The sequence below is a fragment of the Copadichromis virginalis genome, linkage group LG7, assembly GCF_057382275.1.
Source record: "Copadichromis virginalis isolate Kocher_CV1m ecotype Utaka linkage group LG7, C_Virginalis_male_GT1.1, whole genome shotgun sequence".
Classification (NCBI taxonomy): domain Eukaryota; kingdom Metazoa; phylum Chordata; class Actinopteri; order Cichliformes; family Cichlidae; genus Copadichromis; species Copadichromis virginalis.
In genome coordinates this window covers 31,173,551-31,196,646 of record NC_140624.1, presented here as the reverse complement: position 1 = coordinate 31,196,646, position 23,096 = coordinate 31,173,551, and the positions used below count along the sequence as shown (strand labels likewise).

Sequence of the window (23,096 nt, the reverse complement as noted above, 5' to 3'; positions counted from 1 at the left end):
AACTGGTTCAGTGTTGGATTTGCCAAAATGTGAACGCATGAAAACTGTCATTAATGAAGAAACATCAGTGGCTGTCCTAGCTTCATTCAGCAAGAGCCCACAGCGTAGCACTTGCCGCATGTCATTGGAGAGTGGCATTAGTCGAACATCCCTTCAGCGGATATTAGCTACTCACAAATGGCACCCTTACAAACTCCAGCTACTGCAGCATCTCAACGAGGGTGACCCAGATCGGCGCACAGTTTTTTGAAGAATGGGCAAAACAAAAATTGGAACAGGACCCTCAGTTCACGCATAAGATTTTGTTCAGTGATGAGGCAAACTTTTATGTGAATGGTGAAGTTAACAAACAAAACCACCGCTATTGGTCTGACACTAACCCACATTGGATGGATCCCTCCAAGACTGTTGGAACAACAAAAGTGATGGTTTGGTGTGGTATATGGGGTACAACGATAGTGGGTCCATTCTTCATCAATGGAAACATCAAGGCCACTGGATATTTGAAATTGCTACATGATGATGTGTTTCCCTCTTTATGCACTGAAGCTGGCACGCTCCCTGAGTTCTTCCAGCAAGATGGTGCACCACCACATTATGGGCGCCAGGTCCAAGCATTCCTAAATGAACAGTTTCCTGGAAAGTGGATTGGTCGTCGTGGGCCAGTTGAATGGTCCCCAAGGTCTCCCGATCTGACCCCCCTGGGCTTTTAACTTTGGGGTCATCTGAAGGCAATTGTCTATGGTGTGAAGATACGAGATGTGCAGCACCTGAAACTACGGATACTGGATGCCTGTGCTGGCATTTCTCCTGCAGTGTTGCTATCAGTGTGTGAAGAGTGGGAGAAGAGGGTTGCATTGACAATCCAACACAATGGGCAGCACACTGAACACATTTTATAAGTGGTCAGAAACTTGTAAATAACTCATGAAAGAATAAAGTTACATTGAAACCAAGCACACCATTGTTTTTCTTGTGACATTACCAATAAGTTTAATGTGTCACATGGCCCTCTTCCTATTGAAAAAACAAAACTTGTATCCAAGATGGCCGACTTCTAAATGGCCACCATGGTCACCACCCATCTTGAGGAGTTTGCCCCCTCACATATACTAATGTGCCACAAACAGGACTTTAATATCACCAACCATTCCCATTTTATTACGGTGTATCCATATAAATGGCCCACCCTGTACATGTAGTGAAGCTGGATGTTTGATAGTAGTTTCAACACTGCTCTGTGGACTCATGGTTGGTGAGGATTAATTTTGTCGCAGTGGATCAACCAATAGTTTGATCAGCTTTAATGGTTCAGTTTCAGCTCATTCGCAAATCAATTACAAAATAACACCATTATAAACATGTATATGTAGTCATTTGTGAAAGGAAGCTTATAAACAGGCACTAGATATCAAATAAGAACCATGAAATACATTTGTGATTTCCAAACTTCATTCTAATACTTGTTCTGTAAAAATCAAACATAATATATTTTTAAAGAGCTAGCATGCTCTGTTTCACCATGTGTGTGCAAAGGGAATCCAGACTTTCAGGCGCTGTCTTGTTTTTTTGCTCGCAACTTTTTCAATTAGTTCTCTAAAATGTTTCCCAGACATCACTGATTTCACAATGTCCTAAACTATATTTTGTAAGATAGCAAAAAAAATGTGTTAGAATTTTGGAGAGAAATGAGGAGGTGGAGCAGAATTAGTCTATTGGTGTTTAAAACAACGAACAACATGAACGAAAAAATTCCTCACTGTGTAGAGCTGTGAGGCCCAATAACGCTACAATAATAACAATAACAATTACTGCAAGACTAGCTTCAGTCTATGTATTTGAAAGTTTGTATGGCTGAGATATCCCAAAATGTTACTTTTAAAGGTCAAATTACTTAATGGGAAAATGTTATCTTTACCAAAAAATGAACATGTTCACACCTTCCTCAACTGAAGGCATAATATATGCTCATTATTGGGGAAAAAATTGACACGTTTATTACTCAGGAGCTTTCTCCTAAACTATAATCAGTGGCTCTGAGAATTCATCAACTGAGTCACTGCATTGTTACATGAATGCTGTAACGGTAAGTCGCCACATTTCCTGTCTCCCGTAAATCATGTGTGAGCCTGCTCTGTAGCCCCAATTATGGAGAAATAATTCTTCACGTGGAGTACGGAACATGAAGAATAGCCTAGAGAACCAGCAGAACAAATCACAGAGCTCCAAATAACACTGATAATGAATGAAATACCTTTTTTTTTTAAAAAAAAACATTTAAATCTGAGTGCAATGTTTAACATGAATATCTCAAAAGAACATTAATGACAGAAGCCTGAAATTTTCACTGATCGGGATCTGTAATTTGAAAAAGACAGCTCAAAAATATTTGGAGTATTTGAGGTATAATTTAGTAATGTTTTTATTTTTGTGGTATAATTTGTCATGTTTGCTCACTCCAGCATGACAGTCAAAAGAAAATAGCATTTTCTTCATTTTTATGACTGAGAATTACATTTTAAAAATTAATATACAGCTGTTATTTAAAGTATTGTGAAATAAGCCTACATAACTGTATACATTTTTTTTTTGTTTCAGTGTTTAATTAGCCATTTATCAAATATTTTCTTAAAGAGCCTGTCCTACATTGCAGACCCTGATTCATTGTGATGCTAAGAAAAGACAGTGGAAATTTTAGGCTTTTTACTTTATTATTTTTTAATGCCCTGAGATTTCGGACACCACGGCGCCAGCTGCAGGCCCAAGGCTGGAGCCCACCAAAACAACTCCCTGATAACGACTGTGTGATGACTATTCTTCCCGTCCCATGAAGGCCACCTGGGTTGGCTGGCAGACTGTTTACTTAGCCTGATAGAGCGAAGGACACTGTCTCCGCTGAACTCTGGACACGCACACACATACACTTACACTGATAAGCACACACTCATCCCCCCTCCCTTCCAAACGCCTTCGATGCTTGTTTCCTGAAGGGGCAGCACGGCGGGTCTGTGTGCCGCGCTGGAATGGTAGCGCTGTGCAGGGTGGCTGCTGTGTTCGCTTCGGATTACTCCTCAACCCCCACCCACCCCTGTGGCTTGTCATGTCTTCACAATGTTGTGCTGTGGACATTTATGTGCTTCTTGTGCAGAGGAGTTTTTTTGTTTCCTGTTCTCATGCTGTCCTACCATGGAAGCATAGCATGAGTAGGGGTCTCTTTTTTTCCTCTTGTACTTTCCCCAGTGTAGTGTACATTTCAATGTTTTTTTTTTTTTTCTGATTCTACCAATCTCTGACCTGTATCCCCATGTAATGTTTGTGCTATATGTGTAAGGTCGGGGGGGGTCCTATTTCACTGCAGGGCAACCTGCATGTGACGAATAAAGCTTTGATTGATTGATTGATTGATTTCAGTGTGCCAAAAAACCCCAAAAAAACCCCAAAAAAGCCTGAAAGTGGGTCCACAGACAATATTTACAAAAATATATATGTATAGATGTTGGTTTTTGTTAGGTCATCCCATAAAATTGAATTACTATAGTCAGGGTCTGCACTGGAACCTACATAACCCCAAAGTAAAGCAGTGAGAGGAGCATAGCCAAGGTTCTTTCTTCATAGAATAATTTTGCTGATGACATTTAAACTCAACTGAAAGGCAGAATTAATGGGACTCTCATGTATTAGCGTCTGAAAAGCATCTAATTAGGAATGACTTTATTTCTCAGCATGATGATGATCTCAAAAACACTGCCAGTGAAACCACACAAAAAACAAACAGTCACACGTTTTAGGAACTGTTTCCTGATCAGTAAAATGGCCTAACTCATGTGACTATTCACTTGTACCACTTTAATTAATTTATGAAATTAAATATCGGACTGTAATTATAGGCCAAGAAGATGGATGTTAGGGTTAGAAGAGGAACAGATGTGGCATCTGACCACCATCTTGTAGTAGCCAACATGCAGCTGAAGTTAAAAAAGAACTGAACAAAAACCACACAGTGTAGAGTGAAGTATGATGTCAGTCAACTAAAGATTACTGGCATGAGGGAGGAGTTTAGATCTCAGTTAAAGAACAAGATCAAGGTGCTTAATAAGCTGCACCAGGGAGAGGAGAAAAGCAGTATCCAGGCCAATTGGCAGACCATAAAAATACCATGAGAACAATCTCTCAAGAAGTGGTCGGAATAAAGAAGCACCATCATAAAGAATGGATCACAGCTGAGACCTTGGATAGGATAGCCATGTCTGGGCCCAAACTCCACTGCAGGTCCCTAAGTCAAACGATCACTGCAGCATTACTGAGAGTTGAAAAACTGTCTAAATCCTGCAATAAAATGATCAGCGTTGCTGCTTTACCAGGTGTAACAATTAAGTTCAACATCCAGGCAAAAAAACAACAACAGAATTTATGAAATTTAACGGAGTTAGAAGTTAGCAGGGAGTTAGCTCGCTAGCTTCCTTAATACACCATGTTCTGACTGAGAAATTGCTGAAACAAATTAAGACGTACAGCTCTGCTATCACTTCCGACATAAATGAAGACAGGAAACTAAACAGCAGTGATGTTTGTAGGATTACTGAAGTTGGTTTAGCTGGAATATAATGATATGCTAGTGACAAAGCTATGTTAGCATACGACTGTGCAGTTTTACGACTGCACAGCCACTAACAACTCCAACATCATTGTGAAGTTTGCGGACGACACTACAGTGGTGGGTCTTATCACCAATGGTGATGAGACGGCTTACAGGGAGGAGGTCAGCGCCCTGACCCACTGGTGTCAAGACAACCATCTCACCCTCAACGTCGCAAAGACAAAGGAGTTGATAGTGGACTTCCGGAGGTGCAGAGAAGTACACACCCCTATCACCATCAACGGCGCTGCTGTGGAGAGAGTGAGCAGCTTCCGGTTCCTTGGTGTACATCTGGCTGAGGATCTTACGTGGTCAGTACACACAAACAAAACAGTGAAGAAGGCACAGCAGCGCCTCTTCTTTCTCAGGAGACTGAAAAGATTCGGCATGAGCCCCCGCATCCTCAGGACCTTCTATCACTGTGCCATTGAGAGCATCCTCACTGGATGCATCACCACCTGGTATGGCAACAGCACCGCCTACAACTGCAAAGCTCTCCAGCGAGTAGTGCGGTGCTCTGAACGGATAATTGGAGGTGAGCTTCCCTCCCTCCAAGACATCTACAGGAAGCGGTGCCTGAGGAAAGCGGGGAGGATCATCAAGGACTCCAGTCACCCCAGCCATAAACTGTTCAGACTGCTTCCATCAGGAAGGAGGTTCTGCAGCATCCGGTCCCGTACCAGCAGACTGAGAGACAGCTTCGTCCACCAGGCCATCAGACTGCTGAACACGTCATAGACACCTCACCTTCACTACTGGAACTTTAACATTATGCACTCCATACTGTACAGTAATGCCACTGTTTTGCACATGTCTCACTCTGTATATTTTATATATTGTTTACTCTATTTAATTTGTAAAATATGTGTACACACACACACATATTGTATCTTTCTCCACCTCTGAGTGAAGATAGCTCTTTCTTTTCTCTCCCTGTGAAAACAGCAGCTGGACCTTTAGCTAGAGAAAACTGATAGAAACGTTTGAAATGACCTGCTAAGACATGTTACATCTTGATGTTCACTTGTCTGCAGTAAGGCAGAGTACCTAACTTTCAGACTCCTGCAGTCATTCAAGTGCTGTGCCAGAAAAAGAAGCAAAGAAAAAACAAACAAACATTCCGAGTAGGGATGGGTACTGGTAATGGCACCGGTTCTGACATAAACGGTAGTAACCAGACCGAAAAGCAGCTCACATTTCGTTGCTTTATTTCTGTGCTTTTTTTTCCTGAGATGTCACACACTTTGAATTCTTGTTACGGCCGAGACCGTTTTGGACGAGTGACAGGACTCAAACGCAGGACGCCGAACAGCTCGTAAGTAGATTTTAAAAATAATGTTTAATGTTTCCAAAAATATTCATAAACAAAAAGGTGAGAGTGGACAAGTACGACGTTCCACCACTGAAACTAAGTAATGATCTGGTCCGGGTCAGAGAGGACAGCTATTCCGGGGATTGGACTGGAAAGCAAGTCACATTCGATCCAGGAAAAGGTCGGGGTCACTGTAACAGAGTGCAGATGTTCAGATACGGATAAGGAGACATATGAATATGTTGCTGGTTCAGAATCCTTCTTCGTACTGCGTACTTGCCAAAGGAGGTCGAAGATGACGTAGAGGGGTGAGTAGTCCGGGTGTGAAATCCAAAAAACTCCTGGCGTGGAGGCAGAGAGGCAGGTAGATAATTCGGGTATAGCCTGTGGGACTGCCAGATGGTCCAGCATCCAAATAGGTGCTCTTCGACAGGGGTTGACAGTTGGGTGTAACTGAGAGAGAGGCGCACAAAAAACAAACATACAGTGAGGCAAGGTGATTCACAAAATAAATAGGGAATGATGGTGGTGGCCTGCACTGACTGATGTTAGCAGAGAATCTGGCGAAGAGAGATTGAGTACGCTGGCCTTAAGAGTCCCCGGCTAAATTACCCACAGGTGTAAGCGATCAGCAAAAACACTGAGGCCCCTCCCCGGGGTGGAGACGCCGGCTCGGAGGGAGACACACTGGCACACACCCGGACCATGACAATTCTAGCCAATCATTTTACCTTTCCGAGGATAGTAGGCGGGTCCAGGTACGTACGTTCTTTTAGAGCAGAGCTACAGATTAAAAATGCCCAAAGGAGGCTAAGCTGTCAAAAGTCTGGCTGTACTTCACAGCCAAAGATGCAAACTCAGCAGCCTGCAACAAGTGCTTTAAGGTGATACTGTGCAAAGGAGGTAACACCTCAAATCTGATGAAACACCTGGCGACGCATTGCGGGTTTTTTTTTTTTAAAGCCGAGAAATGCACCGTATTTGATAGCTTTCTGCGAGACCTCACACCGAGCACATCTACTGCGGGTGTGGTGCCTGTTATCAGACCCGGAGTTAGCAACATCCCCCAAGAACCCGAAGAGTAGAGTCCTGGCCCCTAGCCCTGCCAGTGTAGCAGAAATGATGACGGATGATGACGGCAAAACAGCTGTTCTTCTCTGGGTGAGTAGCTTAATGTTGTTTGTTGTGTACTCTAACCACGTTATTAAATTAATGCAGGTAAGGTGAACTAGCAAACACTGTCGTAGTTACATGCGGCTGTCTTCTTGTTTGATGGCAGATACTCCCTTCACCCTGGCCAAAAAGGCTAAAATGACCAAAGAAAAAGAGGGAAACAGTTAAACATGAGAGGTTTTTGGGCAAAGTTTGTGGGTTTTTTTCCCCATTGTTTAAGCACCGCTTCCAGCCAAGAGTGATGCCATAAATCCCCTATAGCTGCAGAAAAGGCTAACATTGTTATCTTTTTACAAAAAAACAGCTGAACATGAGAGGTTTTAGGACAAAGTGTGTGTTCTCCATTCTTTAAGCACCGGTTCGAGCGCCGTTTAAGCACCGGCACCGTTTCAAAAGTACCGGTTTGGTACTGGTATCGGATAAAACCTAAACGATACCCATCCCTAATCCCGAGTGATTAACACACAGAGGATTTCCTTTCATGTGTTACCATTTAGGCTCAAAGTGATTTGATGTTTGAAGGCTTACAGTGACAAAATAATAACTTCCCTCAAATATATGTTAAACGAGCCAATTTAGAAAACATAAGGAGTTGGAAGTACAAATATTTGTTTAATAATGCAGGGAATAAAAATAAAAAGCAGTCAGAAAAAAACCCCCCACATACTTGAGAATTCTGCTTAAGTACTGCACTTAAGTACAGTAACAAAGTCATTTGTTACTTCTCACCTTCACCTCCTTTAAGCAAATTTTAGTGTAAGTGTACTTTGACACTTGCTTTTTAAAGCCACCAACGGTGTCACGGTTCTGGTTCAGTGAGCCAGGGTTTTGTATTTTGAATCATTATACATTCTTTTGAGTTCATTATTTATAATTTCCAGTCTTTTGGTTTCAGCGTTATTTAGAGTTCTTAAGCTGGGCACACTGTGTTTGGGGGGACCGGCCTGAGTTTCGCCTTAATCGTGTGTCCTGCATCGTGTAGTAAACATGGGGTAATGAGAAGCAATTAACACCTCATGTCCAGCTCCCAATCAGCAGTCGTATGGTTGCAAGAAAATCAAACCTGTTTGAATTCCCCTTGGTCTCATCATGTTTAAAAACTCCCTGTGCTCTCTTCCTCTACCTCATTTCCCTTGTTATCATTCTGTGTATTTAAGCCCTGTGTTGTTTTTTGCTGGTTCGCCTGTGTGCAATCTGCTGTGTCTCATCCCTGGTGTCTATGTCTCAGGCTCCTTGTTCAGGTTTTTGTGACGATTACTACTTTCCTCGTGTTCTTTTGTTAGTTTATCCCAGTTTAGGTTTTGTTAGTCTAAAGTCTAAACTAAAGTTAGTTTAGTTTCACTAAATAAATTCACTCACAGCTTGGCACTTGGGTCTGCTTTCTCTTCTGTCCATGCGGTTGCTTCACTAACCGTGACAAAAGATGTACTGTATTTTCCACACTATAAGGCACACTTAAAATCTCTATTCATCACTGATGAGTGTAACACAAACACATTACACAGTATTAAAAAACCTGCTTACCCTCTGCACAGATGTCTGAGAGACCACCCAGGAATGGTGACACTGTTTTCCAGAGAACTTATTATTCATTATGTTAGGAGCTTAATTTTGCATGGTGGTGTACACTGGTAAGAAGTTAAAAACCTTCATAGTGGAGAAAACCCAGGGTTATTCATGAAGTTACCTGGATAAGACCAATCCTGCTTCGCGGTACAGGTCTTAAACTTTTACAGGAAGGAAATGATAAAATCTCATTATTCAGTTTCAATTTTTTCAATTTTATATACTGTATACAACGCCAAAATAACAACAGTTGCATCAAGGCGCTTTATTTTATTGAGGTAAAGGCCCAAAAATAATACAAAGAAAACAAACATTTATTGACCACTTATCAGCAGGCACTTTGACACTGATAGAATCCGCGTTTTCATTTTTCTTTTATGAAATTATGTTTTTAATGTAGCGCTTGCATTAGTTCTGCCTGTTTCAATTCCGGCCAACTCTTCCAAGCTTCTTTAGTTTAAAATTGAGTTTAATTCAAAAACAAAATTAATGCTGCAAATTAGGGCTGCTCAATTAATCGAATTTTAATCACGATTACGATCTGGGCTTTCAACGATCATTAAAAATGACTGAGCCGATTATTAGCCCCTCCCTCATGCTTTACTCTCGCGCTGCTCCGTGTGGCAAATCAAGCGCACCGCTCTGCATTCCGAACACCCGTCACAACAATTAAGAGGACCCGAGGGAAGCTCGGGAAGCTAAGCAGAAGTTATTTGGAGAGGAGTGGACTGCCGTTGGTTGAAAAGAGAGGTAAAAAAAAAAAAAACTTCAGTGGTGTGGAAACATTATGGGTTCGCGGAGTCAGACGTGGATCAAGTAGACACAGTGTGTAAACTTTGCTATGGTGTCGTAGCTGCACCACAGAGCAACACTGCAAAGTTTAAATTTTTCATTTATTTCTTATATTGCAAACATTTGCACTGTTATCAGTATTTGCACACTATTTTATATTATTTTTTAAAGTCATTATTCAATACATTGTTATTGTTAACCCTTTAAAGCCAGTCAGAGCAGCATGCTCGTTTTGTATAACTATTTTTAAATCCCTGTAGAACCTGAACCGCTAAGCTAGCACAATAAAATTTTTTCCATATGAAACCGGAGGAGTTGTACTTACATCTTATGCCATCAGCTTGTCCTAGGTCACGGTTTCCTTCCACATATAGCTTTGCAAAAATTGCATAAAAAGCGCTTGCAGGAACAAAAACATAATATTCCAGAAACACGCTTTGCCGATCTGATCAGCTGTTCTTAACACTTCCCACATTGAAAAAGACGTCAACGCGAACTATCGCAAGTGACGTCATTTTCGCGTATTAACTGAAAACAGTGGCTAACTACAGCATGTAAAAAAAAATAATAATATAAGCTCTGGCGGACTTGTTTCTATGGTAGATCTTAAAGGGTTAAATAAATATCGTCAAATAATCGTGATCTCAATTTCAGTGAAAATAATCGTGATTATCATTTTTGCCATAATCGAGCAGCCCTACTGCAAATTCATCCAGCAAATTTCCAAAAAGAATAAGTTCAATACACTGCCAAAATATTTTGTTTCAGGGTATTTATATATTTTACAGCTAAGCTATGTTATATATAGTATTTCTATCTTGTGCAATATAATACTTTTATAATCCATGTAATATAGTGGAGTATGTCTTGCACATGCTAAAGTAATTTTGTTGTTGTGCTGCCTTACTTTACAATAACAAAATGTCCTTTTACTGCCAACACTGCGGCCAACTGAGTGAGAGGCAGTTAGATTGAATGCCTGGCAAATATCTGAGCTAAGGTAATGTAGCTACGACGGCCAAAACATTTGTTCACTCTCACTTTTTTTTAAATTCCAAAAATGTGTTTATGGATTTGCTTTAACCATATATGGATATATACATACACACAAGGTGCCAAATAGACAGGTAAAATGCACTGAGGCAATATGTTTTAAAACTGTAACATCAGAGCAACAAATTTAGTCAAAACATTCAGAGTAGATCAGCTAATTTGACTGCAGTAATAAACAGTCTCCTCGTCAATCTTGGGTAGTTTAATGTCATGAAGTCCATTTCTTACTTTTTATTAAGCAATCATGTGTATGTGGGTTCCTTGAGTTTTCCATAGAAATACCAAAAATACATCTCCCATATAAATGAAATGACTATGATTACGTTTGTTCATCATTTCTTTATATTTCAAAAACAACAAAAGGTTTCCCCACATCTTTTCAAAGGCAGAGTACCAATAATCATAAAAGTAAGGACAACATAGACAAACAGGCTTTCAGATGTGGTCTGGTAATGGATTTCCATGATTTGGCAATGCTGTATTTTACCTGTAACGATCAATAGATTGTGTTGTTTTGGTGAACTTTGCTTAATTGATTTCATACACATAAGGATTCATGAATAAGTATTGTGTAAAGAGAAGGAGCCTGAAAACACCTAGGCCGAGTGATTTCACTCACATGTAGGTGTGTTTTTTGAATAAACACACCTACATGTGAGTGGGTGATATTGTTTGAGTCTATTCATTACTTAATTTCCTCAGGCCTCTTACATTCCAGGAGATTAGTTCAAGATTGGAGTCACTGCTCATTCAGTTAATGCCCCATGTAACTTAACCCTGACTGCTTTTTATCTTAACTCTAAGAGCTTGAAATTACAACTAGAAAAACACTGCACCTTGAAAACAATGAACTCTTATAAACAAAAAAACAATCCTAGGCTTTCCAACATGTGGAAATCTTGTATTTCTCCCTCCCGTCCTCATTACAACTTGGTTACACTGCTGGTCTGTTACAAGGAGCAGAAAAAACATCCTGTTGTTGACTTAAAGGTTTAAACTTCACTCCAATCATATTAACTGAAAACAGTGGCTAACTAACATTTATCAGAATAAAATTAGTTGAATGTAACGTGTCTAAGGCCGCCTGTATTATAACTGTACATCTATGGCCACAGCATATTGTTTTCTCTGAAGTGAGATCATTCATCAAAACTGCACCTTTCAGATGTTGCAATAACCTGGAGTCAATGTGAGTTTATCTGTCATTTTGTTGTCCGTTTCTCCGTATGAATTCTTCCACCTCCGCTGGTGTGTGGAACAGATGCCTGTTGAGGGAAAATCCTCATCGTTCCTGAGAAGATCGGTCCAAATTTTATTTTTAGTTCAAGGAGCTGCTGTTTTACCTGGTTTCCGCTGTTTCTGAACCTCCCCCAACAGGTCAGGAAAAAACATCACATGTTGCAGTCTAGTTGACAGTCATTGTGTAACCAGGTACCGTAGTCCTCTGCAACGTCCACGACAACTCCTCTGATGGTGACAGGGGTAGGAGGAGGAGCATGCTTCCTAAAGTTCATGATCAGTTCCTTTGTCTTTGTGATGTTAAATTGTAAATGGTTTAACTCACCACTCAACAAAGCTGTCCACCACCATCCCTGATACAGCCCACAACGGCAGAGTCATCAGAGCATTTCTGTAGATGACATGACTGAGACTTGTACCTGAAATCAGACGTGTAGAGGGTGAAGAGGAAGGGTGATAGGGCAGTCCCCTGGGGTGCCCCCTTGCCGCTCAGGATGTTGTGCTGTGGTCGATTTGTTAAATAGTCTGTAATCCAAGCTACCAGTGGGCCATCCACCTGCATTTCCGTGAGCTTATTCCTCAGCAGTGATGATCAGAATGTGTTATAAGCACGAGAGAAGTCAAAGAACATGACCCTCACAGTGCTCCCAACAATGTCCAGGTGAGAATAAGCCTGGTTCAGCAGGTAGATGATGGCATCTTCCACACCGATACGGGGTCAATAAGCAAACTGTAGGGGCAAGCCAAGGCTCCACTCCCAGATGCAGGTGTTTCAGGATGAGTCTCTCGATCGTCTTCATGACGTGTGAAGTCAGAGCCACTGGCCTTTAGTCACTGGGGATCAACGGGTTGATGTTTTTGGGGAAAGGAACCAGGCAGCATGTCTTCCAGAGTGATGGGGCTACAGTTTCACATTAACGTTAAAGATCCGTAGAAATTCAGACAGCTGGGCAGCACAACACCTGAGGGCCCGTGGACTGACACCATCAGGGCCAGCAGCTTTACTAGAGTGGAGTCTGCACAGTTCCCTTTTGATGTCATCTGCTGAGGGGGCAGGAGACTTCCCCAACCATCCCAACACCTCTCTTTTGTCTCAGGCCAGTAATGGCCCGCATTCCATTCCACACCTTCCTGGTATTGTTTTCTTGCAGTTTGCTTTCCAGCTTCCTTCTGTAGGACTCTTTTCCCTCTGCAATCTTGGCATTCAGCTCCTTCTGCACCAGTTTCAACTGTTCTTTGATACTGTTTCTGAAAGCTCTTTTTCCTGGTGTATTGTGTATTGTTTTATTGTCTCTTGTTTTGCAGTCCACATATTGCTTGAACGTAGATAGAACAGTGGAGAGGGTTGTGTGGTAAAAATCGTCCGTTACAGCCACAAACGTGGACGGGCTTCGATTCAGGAGGTCCACTGTTGCAGAGCTGATGATGTCATACGCCTGCGCCATGTTAGCATCAGCGGCGACATAAACAATGATGATTATGGGAAGGGAAAACTCTTGCAGTAAATATTATAAATAATAATACTAACAGTTCAATGTGTTTATTACACACCTTAACCTTACTGGGGGAACATCAATGGTTGTAGACATAAAGCTGCCCTGCTGCCAGGGTCCCTGTCTGCTCTCACCCACGTAAATCCGTTTAGATCCACCACCTGATCCGGGTTGTTTTTATGCAGCAATGTCTCCGTGAAATACATAACACAGCATTCTCTGAAAACTTTCTCTGTCCTTGTTAGCATCGCAATCTTGTCCATCTTATTTACCAGCGATCTGATGTTACCAGTCACTACTGATGGGAAAGCAGGACAAAATCTTTTCATCTTCAGTCGTTCTGCTTTTCAGGCTCTGCAGCCATGGTAGTTCCTCTTGAACACCGTAGGTATCTTGTGCTGAACACCAGTGCGACTGTGCTGTCGGAGTCCCATAAAGTTACGTTGAAACCAAGCACACCATTGTTTTTCTTGTGACATTACCAATAAGTTTGATGTGTCACATGGCCCTCTTCCTATTGAAAAAACAAAACTTGTATCCAAGATGGCCGACTTCTAAATGGCCACCATGGTCACCACCCATCTTGAGGAGTTTGCCCCCTCACATATACTAATGTGCCACAAACAGGACTTTAATATCACCAACCATTCCCATGTTATTATGGTGTATCCATATAAATGGCCCACCCTGTACTTTGGTGTATTGAGAAGTCCTTTGGTGTCCCATTGTTAGGGCTTGCATGTCAGAGTGCAGTGATTCAGTCTCTGTCTGGAGACACCACGTTTAAGTTTAAGAGAAATATCTTGTGCAATGACATGCTTGGTTATGTAATATATTCAGAGTGACACATGAGAAGGATTGTGTAAACAGTTGCTTTTGTACTGATGACACATTTGTTGTTCATAATCCCCTGAGATCACACTTTCTTAGTTTATTAAAACTGAACATCTGTGTCTCTGTAATAGTGATGGGATTTCCAGCTCTTCAGGTTGTTTTGTTGCTTTAATTAATTTATTATTAACAATAATATCTTTTTTTTTTTTTTTTTTTTTTTTTTTTTTTTTTGGTGTGGGAAATGCTTTTATTTCTTTTCTTTTTTTTCTTTTGCCTGTCCCGTTTGGCTCTTTTGCCATCAGAATTATTGTCTAAAGGCAAAGAAAGATGCCCAACGGATTTACTTTACCAAATTGACCATCCCAGCCTTGCCGTAATGGTCCATTGGATTCACCTTTTATTGTTTATTTTATTTTCACTTACTGAATACGGGACAGACTTGACTGGGGGAAAGAAGGGGAGAAAGAAAGAGGGAAAGAGAAACAGCTGAGAAGAGGGACGGGGGAGAAGGGCAAAAGACAAAAACCAACAGAATGGGCAGAAAAAAAATGCATCTATCAATCACCTGGATCACCTGCTGAGAAAGAAAAAAGAAAACAAGCAGAAGAGAACAAGAGTAATAGAATAAACAACATCACAATGATATATGGGAATATGACAGTAAATACTAAATATTAAACATTATTGTGCAGCACATAAGATCAACAGAACACAGTGTGCTTTGAGGTAGCAGCCAAAAGGGTGTAGTTTGTGGGTGTGATCACCCGTGTGTACACCTGTGAGCATGGACGCGCTTGTTTTTTTTTTTAAAAGGTTCCTTCATGTAATAATCTGCTCGAAGGTGTGGCCACAGCCCCATCCTCCAGGGCATGAAGCAGGTATGGAGGAGATCAAAACTCCAGACATCCAGAGGCCCCCAGAACACAAGAGACCAAGGAAGACCAACAGAGGGGCAGCCGCGCCACTGTCCCAGAAAGAGCTGAGGAGAGTCCCAGATGAGGGCTCACTCAGCAGCCGCGGAGCAGAAGCCAGGGGGAGTTGCAGTGACGCGCCCGTGAGCTCCGCCGGCAGCCAGCCGTGCCTGAGTGACCGAGCCCCAGGCCGAGAGGCCGGGGGCACCCCACCTCCGAAGTGGCCCGAGCGAGCCCCAGGCTCCAGGCCCCGATAAGCGGCCGCCAAGGAGTGAGCCGGTGTGTACCTGGACGCCCATCCCCAGACACAAAGAACCACCAACGCACTGATGTCTGAGGGAGTCCGCCACTGGCAGGGGAAGTGGCAATAAAAAAATAATAATATAAAATTATGCACAAAAGGAATTAGTAATGTAAAAAAACGTGGTTTTCTTTATGTATGTTTATATATAAATATTTATGGGGGCCCCTAGAGACGAAACACGTACAAACTCCAAAACACATCTCTAACTGAACTTCCAAAACAGAGCTACCTAGATCACTTAAATTACAAAATCGAATGCATATGTCTATTGTTTTTGTATTAATACACAAACAATCATATATATATATATATATATATTCAAATAATTAAAAAAAATTTAATTTACCTGTTACTACCACACACCCAATCCGATTGTTGGTACTTCCTGGCTTGTGTAGCCACTAGGTAACAAAAGCTCAACACGGCCCCTAGCATCCTGGAGCACTTCTGTTGTGTTTTGGAGTGTGTACGTGCTTTGTTTCTAGGGGCCACTGTAAATATACTTTTATTTATTCACTCCACATAAAATGTAATAAATAAATTATAAAATACAAAAACCAACTATTTACATTTCATAGATTTCAACTTTTAACTACTTAAATTTTTTCCTTTTAAACAAATTTAAAGTGAAACAATACAAAACACTGCAAACCACAACGCAATAAGATATGGGGGGAAAAGGGGGGCCAAGAACGCCCAGATCTTTAATTAAGGGAAAGGTTGGCATTTAGAAATATTAATATCACACTCAACTGACTGTGTTTTATCTTCCCATTGCACTGATGGGTGGACAGTTCTTAGGTGCCTGTGCATGTTGTTTGTGGAGCCGGCTCTATATGATATCCTTTTCATGGCTCAGGGGGTTGGGAAGCGTATCTGTAACCGGAAGGTCGCCGGTTCAATCCCCGGACTCTCTGTCCTGGTTGTTGTGTCCTTGGGCAAGACACTTTACCCTACCGCCTACTGGTGATGGCCAGAGGGGCCGATGGCACGATATGGCAGCCTCGCTTCTGTCAGTCTGCCCCAGGGCAGCTGTGGCTACAACTGTAGCTGCCTCCACCAGTGTGTGAATGTGAGAGTGAATGAATAGTGGCATTGTAAAGCGCTTTGGGTGCCTTGAAAAGCACTATATCAATCCAATCCATTATCATTATTATTATTATTTTCTTGTAGACTCTACACTCTGCATTTGTTTTGTCAATAAGATTGAAATGGTTCCAGACTTTGCTACTTTTCTTGGTGTTACTCATTTTCTTTACTGTACCTTTCCAATGTGACGATGTTGTCTCTTGTTCCCGGCTGTCTTTCTTTCCCTCTCCCTCCTGCTCTTGTTGTGTGCTACGGCTGTTGCAAGTGTAACTACCGCCCTGCCCCCTCAGCTCAGCGCTGAGCAGAGGGGGGAGGGGCGCAAACGCAAGGCTCTGTTTGCCGTCTCTGCTCAGCGCAAACACAAGGGTGACTTGCTGCGTGAAGCGAAAAAAAAGTGAAAGAGAGGGGAAGAAGAAAGAGAGAAAGAAAGAAAAAAAACCCACGGCTCCCAATAAGGAGCCGGCTCGCATCGTTCACTTCAAAGATCCGGCTCTAAGAGCCATTTCGTCCGCGACCAACCCATCACTACTCTGTAACTTGATGTTATTGTGTCCTCCGTTAAACTGAAGCATTTTTAAGCACATCAGCTATTTAATTACAGATCCACAGAAACACTGGTGGAAATAATGGTTTCATAAAACAATGATGTGATAATCTTTCTCAATCTGTTTAAATGATATGAAAGCTCACAGCAGAAGATTGGAAATGCGCTCCAAACTTGTTGTTTCTGAGATAAATCTAGATTATTCGTAAAAATAGACATGTTACACAAAGATTTAAATTTTTTTGGAAGTAGTTATGGTGATGTTTAGATATAATTTCACAGTTTTCTCCCTGGTTTCCAATTAACAATGAACAAAAATTAATGAACCCTTTTTCTGGGAATTTCACCAAAACATTGAGTTTGTTTTTAAGGTAACATCTTTTTCCTCTACACAACTAAATGCCCTGACTGACACCTGTTCCGCTTTAAAGTCAAGAAGGCCAGGGCCCTATTTCAGGAAGCCGGTTTAGAGCAAAATCTGAGTAAGTATACCCTGAGTTAACGAAAACTCTGGGTTTTCGGTTTCACAAAGCGAGTTTAGATTAATTCTGAGCGAGTTACTATGACAACACACTCCGTGAAGCTAACCTGCCCCCTAGCAGGTTTACTTCAACTAACCCTAACTTTCTCCTAAAGAGGTGGAGAAAGTTAGGGTAGGAAGTGTCAGACATGGCGTGTCCCTTCCTTGAAGAGCCAGTAGATGTTGAAGCCCAAATTCTCCGCAGAGCTCTCCGCCGGGAGAGAGTGATTAGAGCGCGTTTGGACATTTTATCATTTCCTGATGATTTCCTGTGTGAACGTTACCGTTTTTCAGCACAATCTATAATTTATTTGAATAACATCCTCGGGCCTAATATTGCTCATGTGACACATCGCCGACATTCTCTCAGTTCTGTACATATTATTTGTATTGCACTTCGGTTTTTTGCAAACGGGAGCTTTCTGTATCATATTGGTGACGCTGAGCACGTTTCCAAGGCTACCGTCTGTCGGGCAGTCAGGAATGTTACAGTTGCACTGAAACGTCTCCTGTACTCGTTTGTAGTGTTCCCCGGTCATAGACCCACAAAATTTATCAAAGAAGGATGCCACAAAATTGCAGGTATCAGGATGAACAAAACTTAATTCATGATGTGGTGATACTTGAACTACTACTTAAATTTTACATTTATTCCCACGGTTCCCAGGCGTGATTGGCTGTATAGATGGCACTCACATTCCAATCATTGCTCCTTCAGTAAATGAAGGAGACTATGTGAACAGGAAGTCTTTCCACAGCATTAATGTGCAGGTACATAGTTCCCTGTAGCATTTCAAACTAACAAATTATTTCATTATAGTAATGGATGCTAATTTGTGTTCTCTGCACTGTGAAGATCATATGTGATGCTGCCAACATTATCACAAATGTGGAAGCCAACTGCTCAGCCTCTGTGAGTGGTGGTGGTGGAGGACCCCCACCTGTTTTTCAGGCCTCCGCTTTTTTTCTGTTGGCTATAACGGGTCACATTTGAGCATACAGAGTAAGCAAATATGTACTTGTAATGTGCTCAGATAATTTCAATAAGTGCTTACAGAGGGGAAATTAATGTAGCCTCTAACTGCAATTGATTTATATAGGACAAACAGACCAAGCACTATGGCTCATAATACAATTACACCTTACCTGTTTGGACTATACTTTTATATTTCATTTTTACTTGCTGCCAGGAACGTTTGGGGCCTGTTGGGTTGCACCTGCGCTCAAATCACATCACAAAATCAAATGTATGAAATAAAAAATAAAATAAAATATAATAAAATAACGTGTTAAATGGGTGGAAATCCCTAGATCAATGTTTAAATTAACACTCATGCATTGACTCTGTCGGCCATGTTTTGCCATGCATGCTCCCTTTCTTTTGCAGCTGAGGCTGTGTTACTTTTTTTCCGCAAAATTTGCATGTTATCGCCCACCCCCGTGACATCACGCTCCAAAGCCCTATACTGCCATCAGAATTTCGGTCTCAAGCGCTGTAAAATACATTGACCGCGCCTTCTTTCCCTCCGTCTCCATGGTGACTCGCTTAATCTGTGCTCCACTGATCAGGGCTTTATGTATCCTCGTGCGCGCGCTTAACTTGGGGTTAAAGCAACTCCGCGTTGATTGAACTAATTGTTATCAGCCTTTCTGAAACCGAATATTCCGAGTTGGACAGTTCGGGGTTACTCAACCCTGAGTATCGTTTTTCACTCTGAGTTTTCTAAACCGGCTTCCTGAAATAAGGCCCAGGAGCTTACTGACACCAGTTTAACTGTGGAGTTTTGCCATAATGAAGAACCAGACACGCTTTACGGTAAAACACATGCAGGTTTTTTGCACATCAAACGGGTGGCCCCTACAGGAGGATGATAACACTCTGAAATCATCGATATCTGGACAAAAACATCAAAGAAACTTTGAAGGATAACTTGAAATATCACTAACCAAATAACACACCTCCTAAAAGACCTCAATCTATTTACACACATATATGTTTTGCGCTTCACATAAAGAACGAAGAGGCTTTCAGCTTTATCTCATTTTGGTCATAACTTGTTTTCTTCACATTGTGTTACCAACAGTCAACAATCTGTGGGAGTAAACCTAAACCAAACTACAAACCTAGATTGGGTTGTTGGTGACCTGTTTGTATTACACATCTGTAGGTACAGTACGTATGAATCGTTAGGATAACACCAACTGAATGTCTCTCCATCACATTAATCCAGGGCCGTGCAGAGAGGTTTAAAGGGGCGGGTGCTCAAAGTTAAAAAGGGGCACATTGAACCAGGCTGAATAACAACAACACACATTCATCAAGAATCTAATATGGGAAGGGCAGGGCTGTGTTGATCTGAGACTGTAGACATTAAAAAGTTCATAGGAGAGATGGTAGCTGATTAAACAAGTGTCATGAGATAATAACAAAATGCAAAGATTGGTGACAGCGCTTGGAACCATAAGGCAACAAAAAACTGTGAGAAATAATTTAGGCTCTGCCTGTGATTCACTCTTTGCTTCTCTTCTTCCTTCCATCCCATCATTTCATATATCACTCTCCACTTGCTATGTGAGAACAAGGCACAACTTGCTATTGCAATAAACTACAATCTAATTATCCACACCTAACAACTCTTGCACTTAATCTAAATGATGACAGAAAAATGTTATAGCCCTGCCTTTAGTAGCCTCACACAGCTCCTACTGTTTCCTCCTCATGTCCTTACCAGGCATGTCTGGACAATGTTATATCATGAGTAATTTTTTTTTTTTAATTCCATCTAAATAAAACACACACATGCATGCACACACAGGGACATTTTAGATCTTCAGAATACTGTATATACTATGGGCATCACGGTGCTGATCCAGAATCCTTACATTATTATTTATTACTAGAGCTACAATAATAAAGCAATGAGGAGGGGGAAGTAATAAATATGAAATAATGTATTGATGATGATTCCATTTGTTTCACTATCCACTCTGTGCAGGGGCAAAGCTTATTACATTTTTAAACTGTAGAGATACAATCATTTTACTGCTGTAAAATCCAAATTTTGTCTTATCTAGAATATAAATCTTATATAATCTGCTTCTTAATGTATGTTTTTTAAAATACAGCTTGTGTTTTTTAAAATATTATTATAATAATTATTATGTGGACATGCATATTAGATCGTTTTTTAGTGAAATATAATCCCTCCAGAAAGGCAGGAAAAGCCCGGAAACTTACTTTAAAACTAAATATGTTCCCTAAAACGGTGACAGAGCTACAGACCCATGACAGCCTTACACAGGTAGCCAGCAGCTATGACCAGCACTACTTGTGCAGTTAATAAAAGGACAGGTAATGTTTGTCGCGCTGTTGCACGCACAGCACGCTCGTTTGTTTCAGTTCGTCAGTTGCAACAAGACAGCTTACCAACGTGTACGTAATAAGCTGATACTCCTGGGTGCTATACACTACAGTGTACGCTGTACACCTACTTACTGGTTTTGTCGCATCAGTCTGTGTCTCTGAGTTAACTTGTGTTTCTCCTACAGCTCCGGACGGCTAAAAATGCGCGTGCTCTTTGTGAGCTCGTTCGCGGCTCGTAACCAGCGCGTTCTGCCGTCAAGGGCGATCATTGGTTAAATGTGATCATGTGACTGATGCAAGCCAGATCCTTTTATTTAGCAAAACTGTGATTAATAGTTAAATATTATTGTTGAGGGGCACAGACAGGACTCCGCACGCACACACACATTAAAAAAAATAATAATAATAATTTTTTTTTTTAAAAAGTTGCCTCAACAAAAGGGCACTTTGGGCACCCACCAGGAAAGGGGCGGGTGCTCAAGCCCCTCTAGCCCCCCCCTACACGTGCCTGCATTAATCCCCATCTGAGGTTTTGTTATTCTGCCTCTTCACTTTCTTTTCCTTTTCTGATAATGAGGCTGTTTTTTGGGGTAGATTTGCCACATTAGTTCTGATTGTGAATTTATCCCTTACACCATGAGATAAAATAAACCAAACAACACAAACTCTAATTTTTGTGATTTTGTTGGCGTTCATGTAGGAAATCCGCTCTTTCACATGGGAAGGAAAATACTTCTAAAGGTGAATACTGCTGGACCTCACACCATGAAGTAGCAATGTTGTTAGTTTTCATTTATAATTGCATCTGCATATCTTTCCTTAGTTATCGTCTTGCATCTGAAGCCAAAATCTTGCGTAACAGTTACTTTTACTGAAAGAGGGGGAAAAGAGAAGACTTAAGGCTAGCTAAAATTAGAGCCTTTTACATTCAGTTTCATAGATGTGTTGTCCTTGTGCTAATGTTCATACCAAAAAGACCTGTCATAGTTGTTAACCACCCAGTGATGACATGGACTTGGGCTATAGTTTAGGAGCTGTGGTGTAGGGGCTCAAGTTGTTCAATCATCCATCCATTTTGATTATGAATTAATGAGTTGGCCTAAACCTAATCATACATTACATTTTGGAAATCAACGCTATGATGTAATTATTGTGTAGCTGTAAGGTGTAACTATGGTGTAGGAGCTACAGTGTAGCGAGGGTATAAGACTATGGTGCAAAATATATGGTAAAGATGTAGCGATGTAATGCGGTACTATGTAATGCATTATATGATCAGCTGAATAAAAAGTATTATTTAACAGTGCAGCTGAAGGAAAGCTTAATAAGAGTCTTAAGAGCTCAATAAGTATTGCTAGCAGCATCAGACACTGCAGGTGATTGTTACTGAGGGGTTAAACACATGGTTTGGAGTGCAGAGTCCAAACTCTTTTTTTTTCCTGGGGATTCTCAGTCAATAAGTTTCTTTTCTTATGAACTAAAGCATATTTGACCTGATATTCAGGTGTCACAGAAACTACAGCAGGCACATAGAAATATGCCAGGGCCAGTTTCATTGAGCGACTTTAAATTAGGTTTCTATTGTTATTCTATGGCAGCCATGAAAGCTCATGGGGATTCCCCTTGTGATAGTGCACGCAGGTCTGGTATGCATGTTTCACTGCTGATGTAACCCATGCATAAGCACTTTTCATCATTTACTGTGACTTACAGATTACAAACAAAGGGATGTGCAAGACTTCAGTTTCATAAGATGAGTCACCTCTTTTACCTTTTTATGTAAAGCTTTGTTGACACATGTACTGCATACCAACTTTGCATATGAAACTCCCTGTCACAGCTGCTGGGGCAGTGTTGCCAGATTGGCTGGTTTTGTACCTGTAGGGCTGCTTTTGAGTTTAATTTACTGGTAGGGTAAATTGATTATGGCTAATCTGTGAAGCAATATTTCTGCTGCTATTCAGAGATCTTCAGGATGTAAATTTCTAGGAATCAGAGGTCTCATAGAAAAGAGTATAATATTTGATTATCATATTCTTCCACCAAAATTATTATGGGTCGTGACTGAGCTGGAATCTATTCCAGCACAAAAAAACTTGATTGGTGACTGGTGGTTAAGAGGTTCAGTTGCTGTGAGATTGTTTAAAAGAATATCTCAATAATAGGCTTATTAGTTGACTAAACAGACTGTTAACCCTAAAAGGTGAATGCTTTATTGATGTGTGTTCATCCATTCAGTCATTTCGCTGCTGGTTCAAACAGAATT

General features: G+C 41.1%; 1 long non-coding RNA gene across 2 annotated transcripts; it reads right to left on the bottom strand.

Annotated features, from left to right (window-relative positions):
- Positions 1 to 5,956: 5,956 nt before the first annotated feature.
- Positions 5,957 to 21,097, bottom strand: LOC146705369 (uncharacterized). 2 transcript variants are annotated; one of them, XR_014921352.1, is made up of 3 exons: positions 20,963 to 21,097; positions 6,225 to 6,401; positions 5,957 to 6,139 (listed from the first exon to the last, which is right to left on the bottom strand). It is a non-coding gene; the product is annotated as an uncharacterized LOC146705369 (long non-coding RNA). The 2 variants fall into 2 exon arrangements; XR_014921351.1 differs by lacking the exon at positions 20,963 to 21,097 and having other exon boundaries at positions 6,225 to 8,790.
- Between the last annotated feature and the right edge of the window lie 1,999 nt (positions 21,098 to 23,096).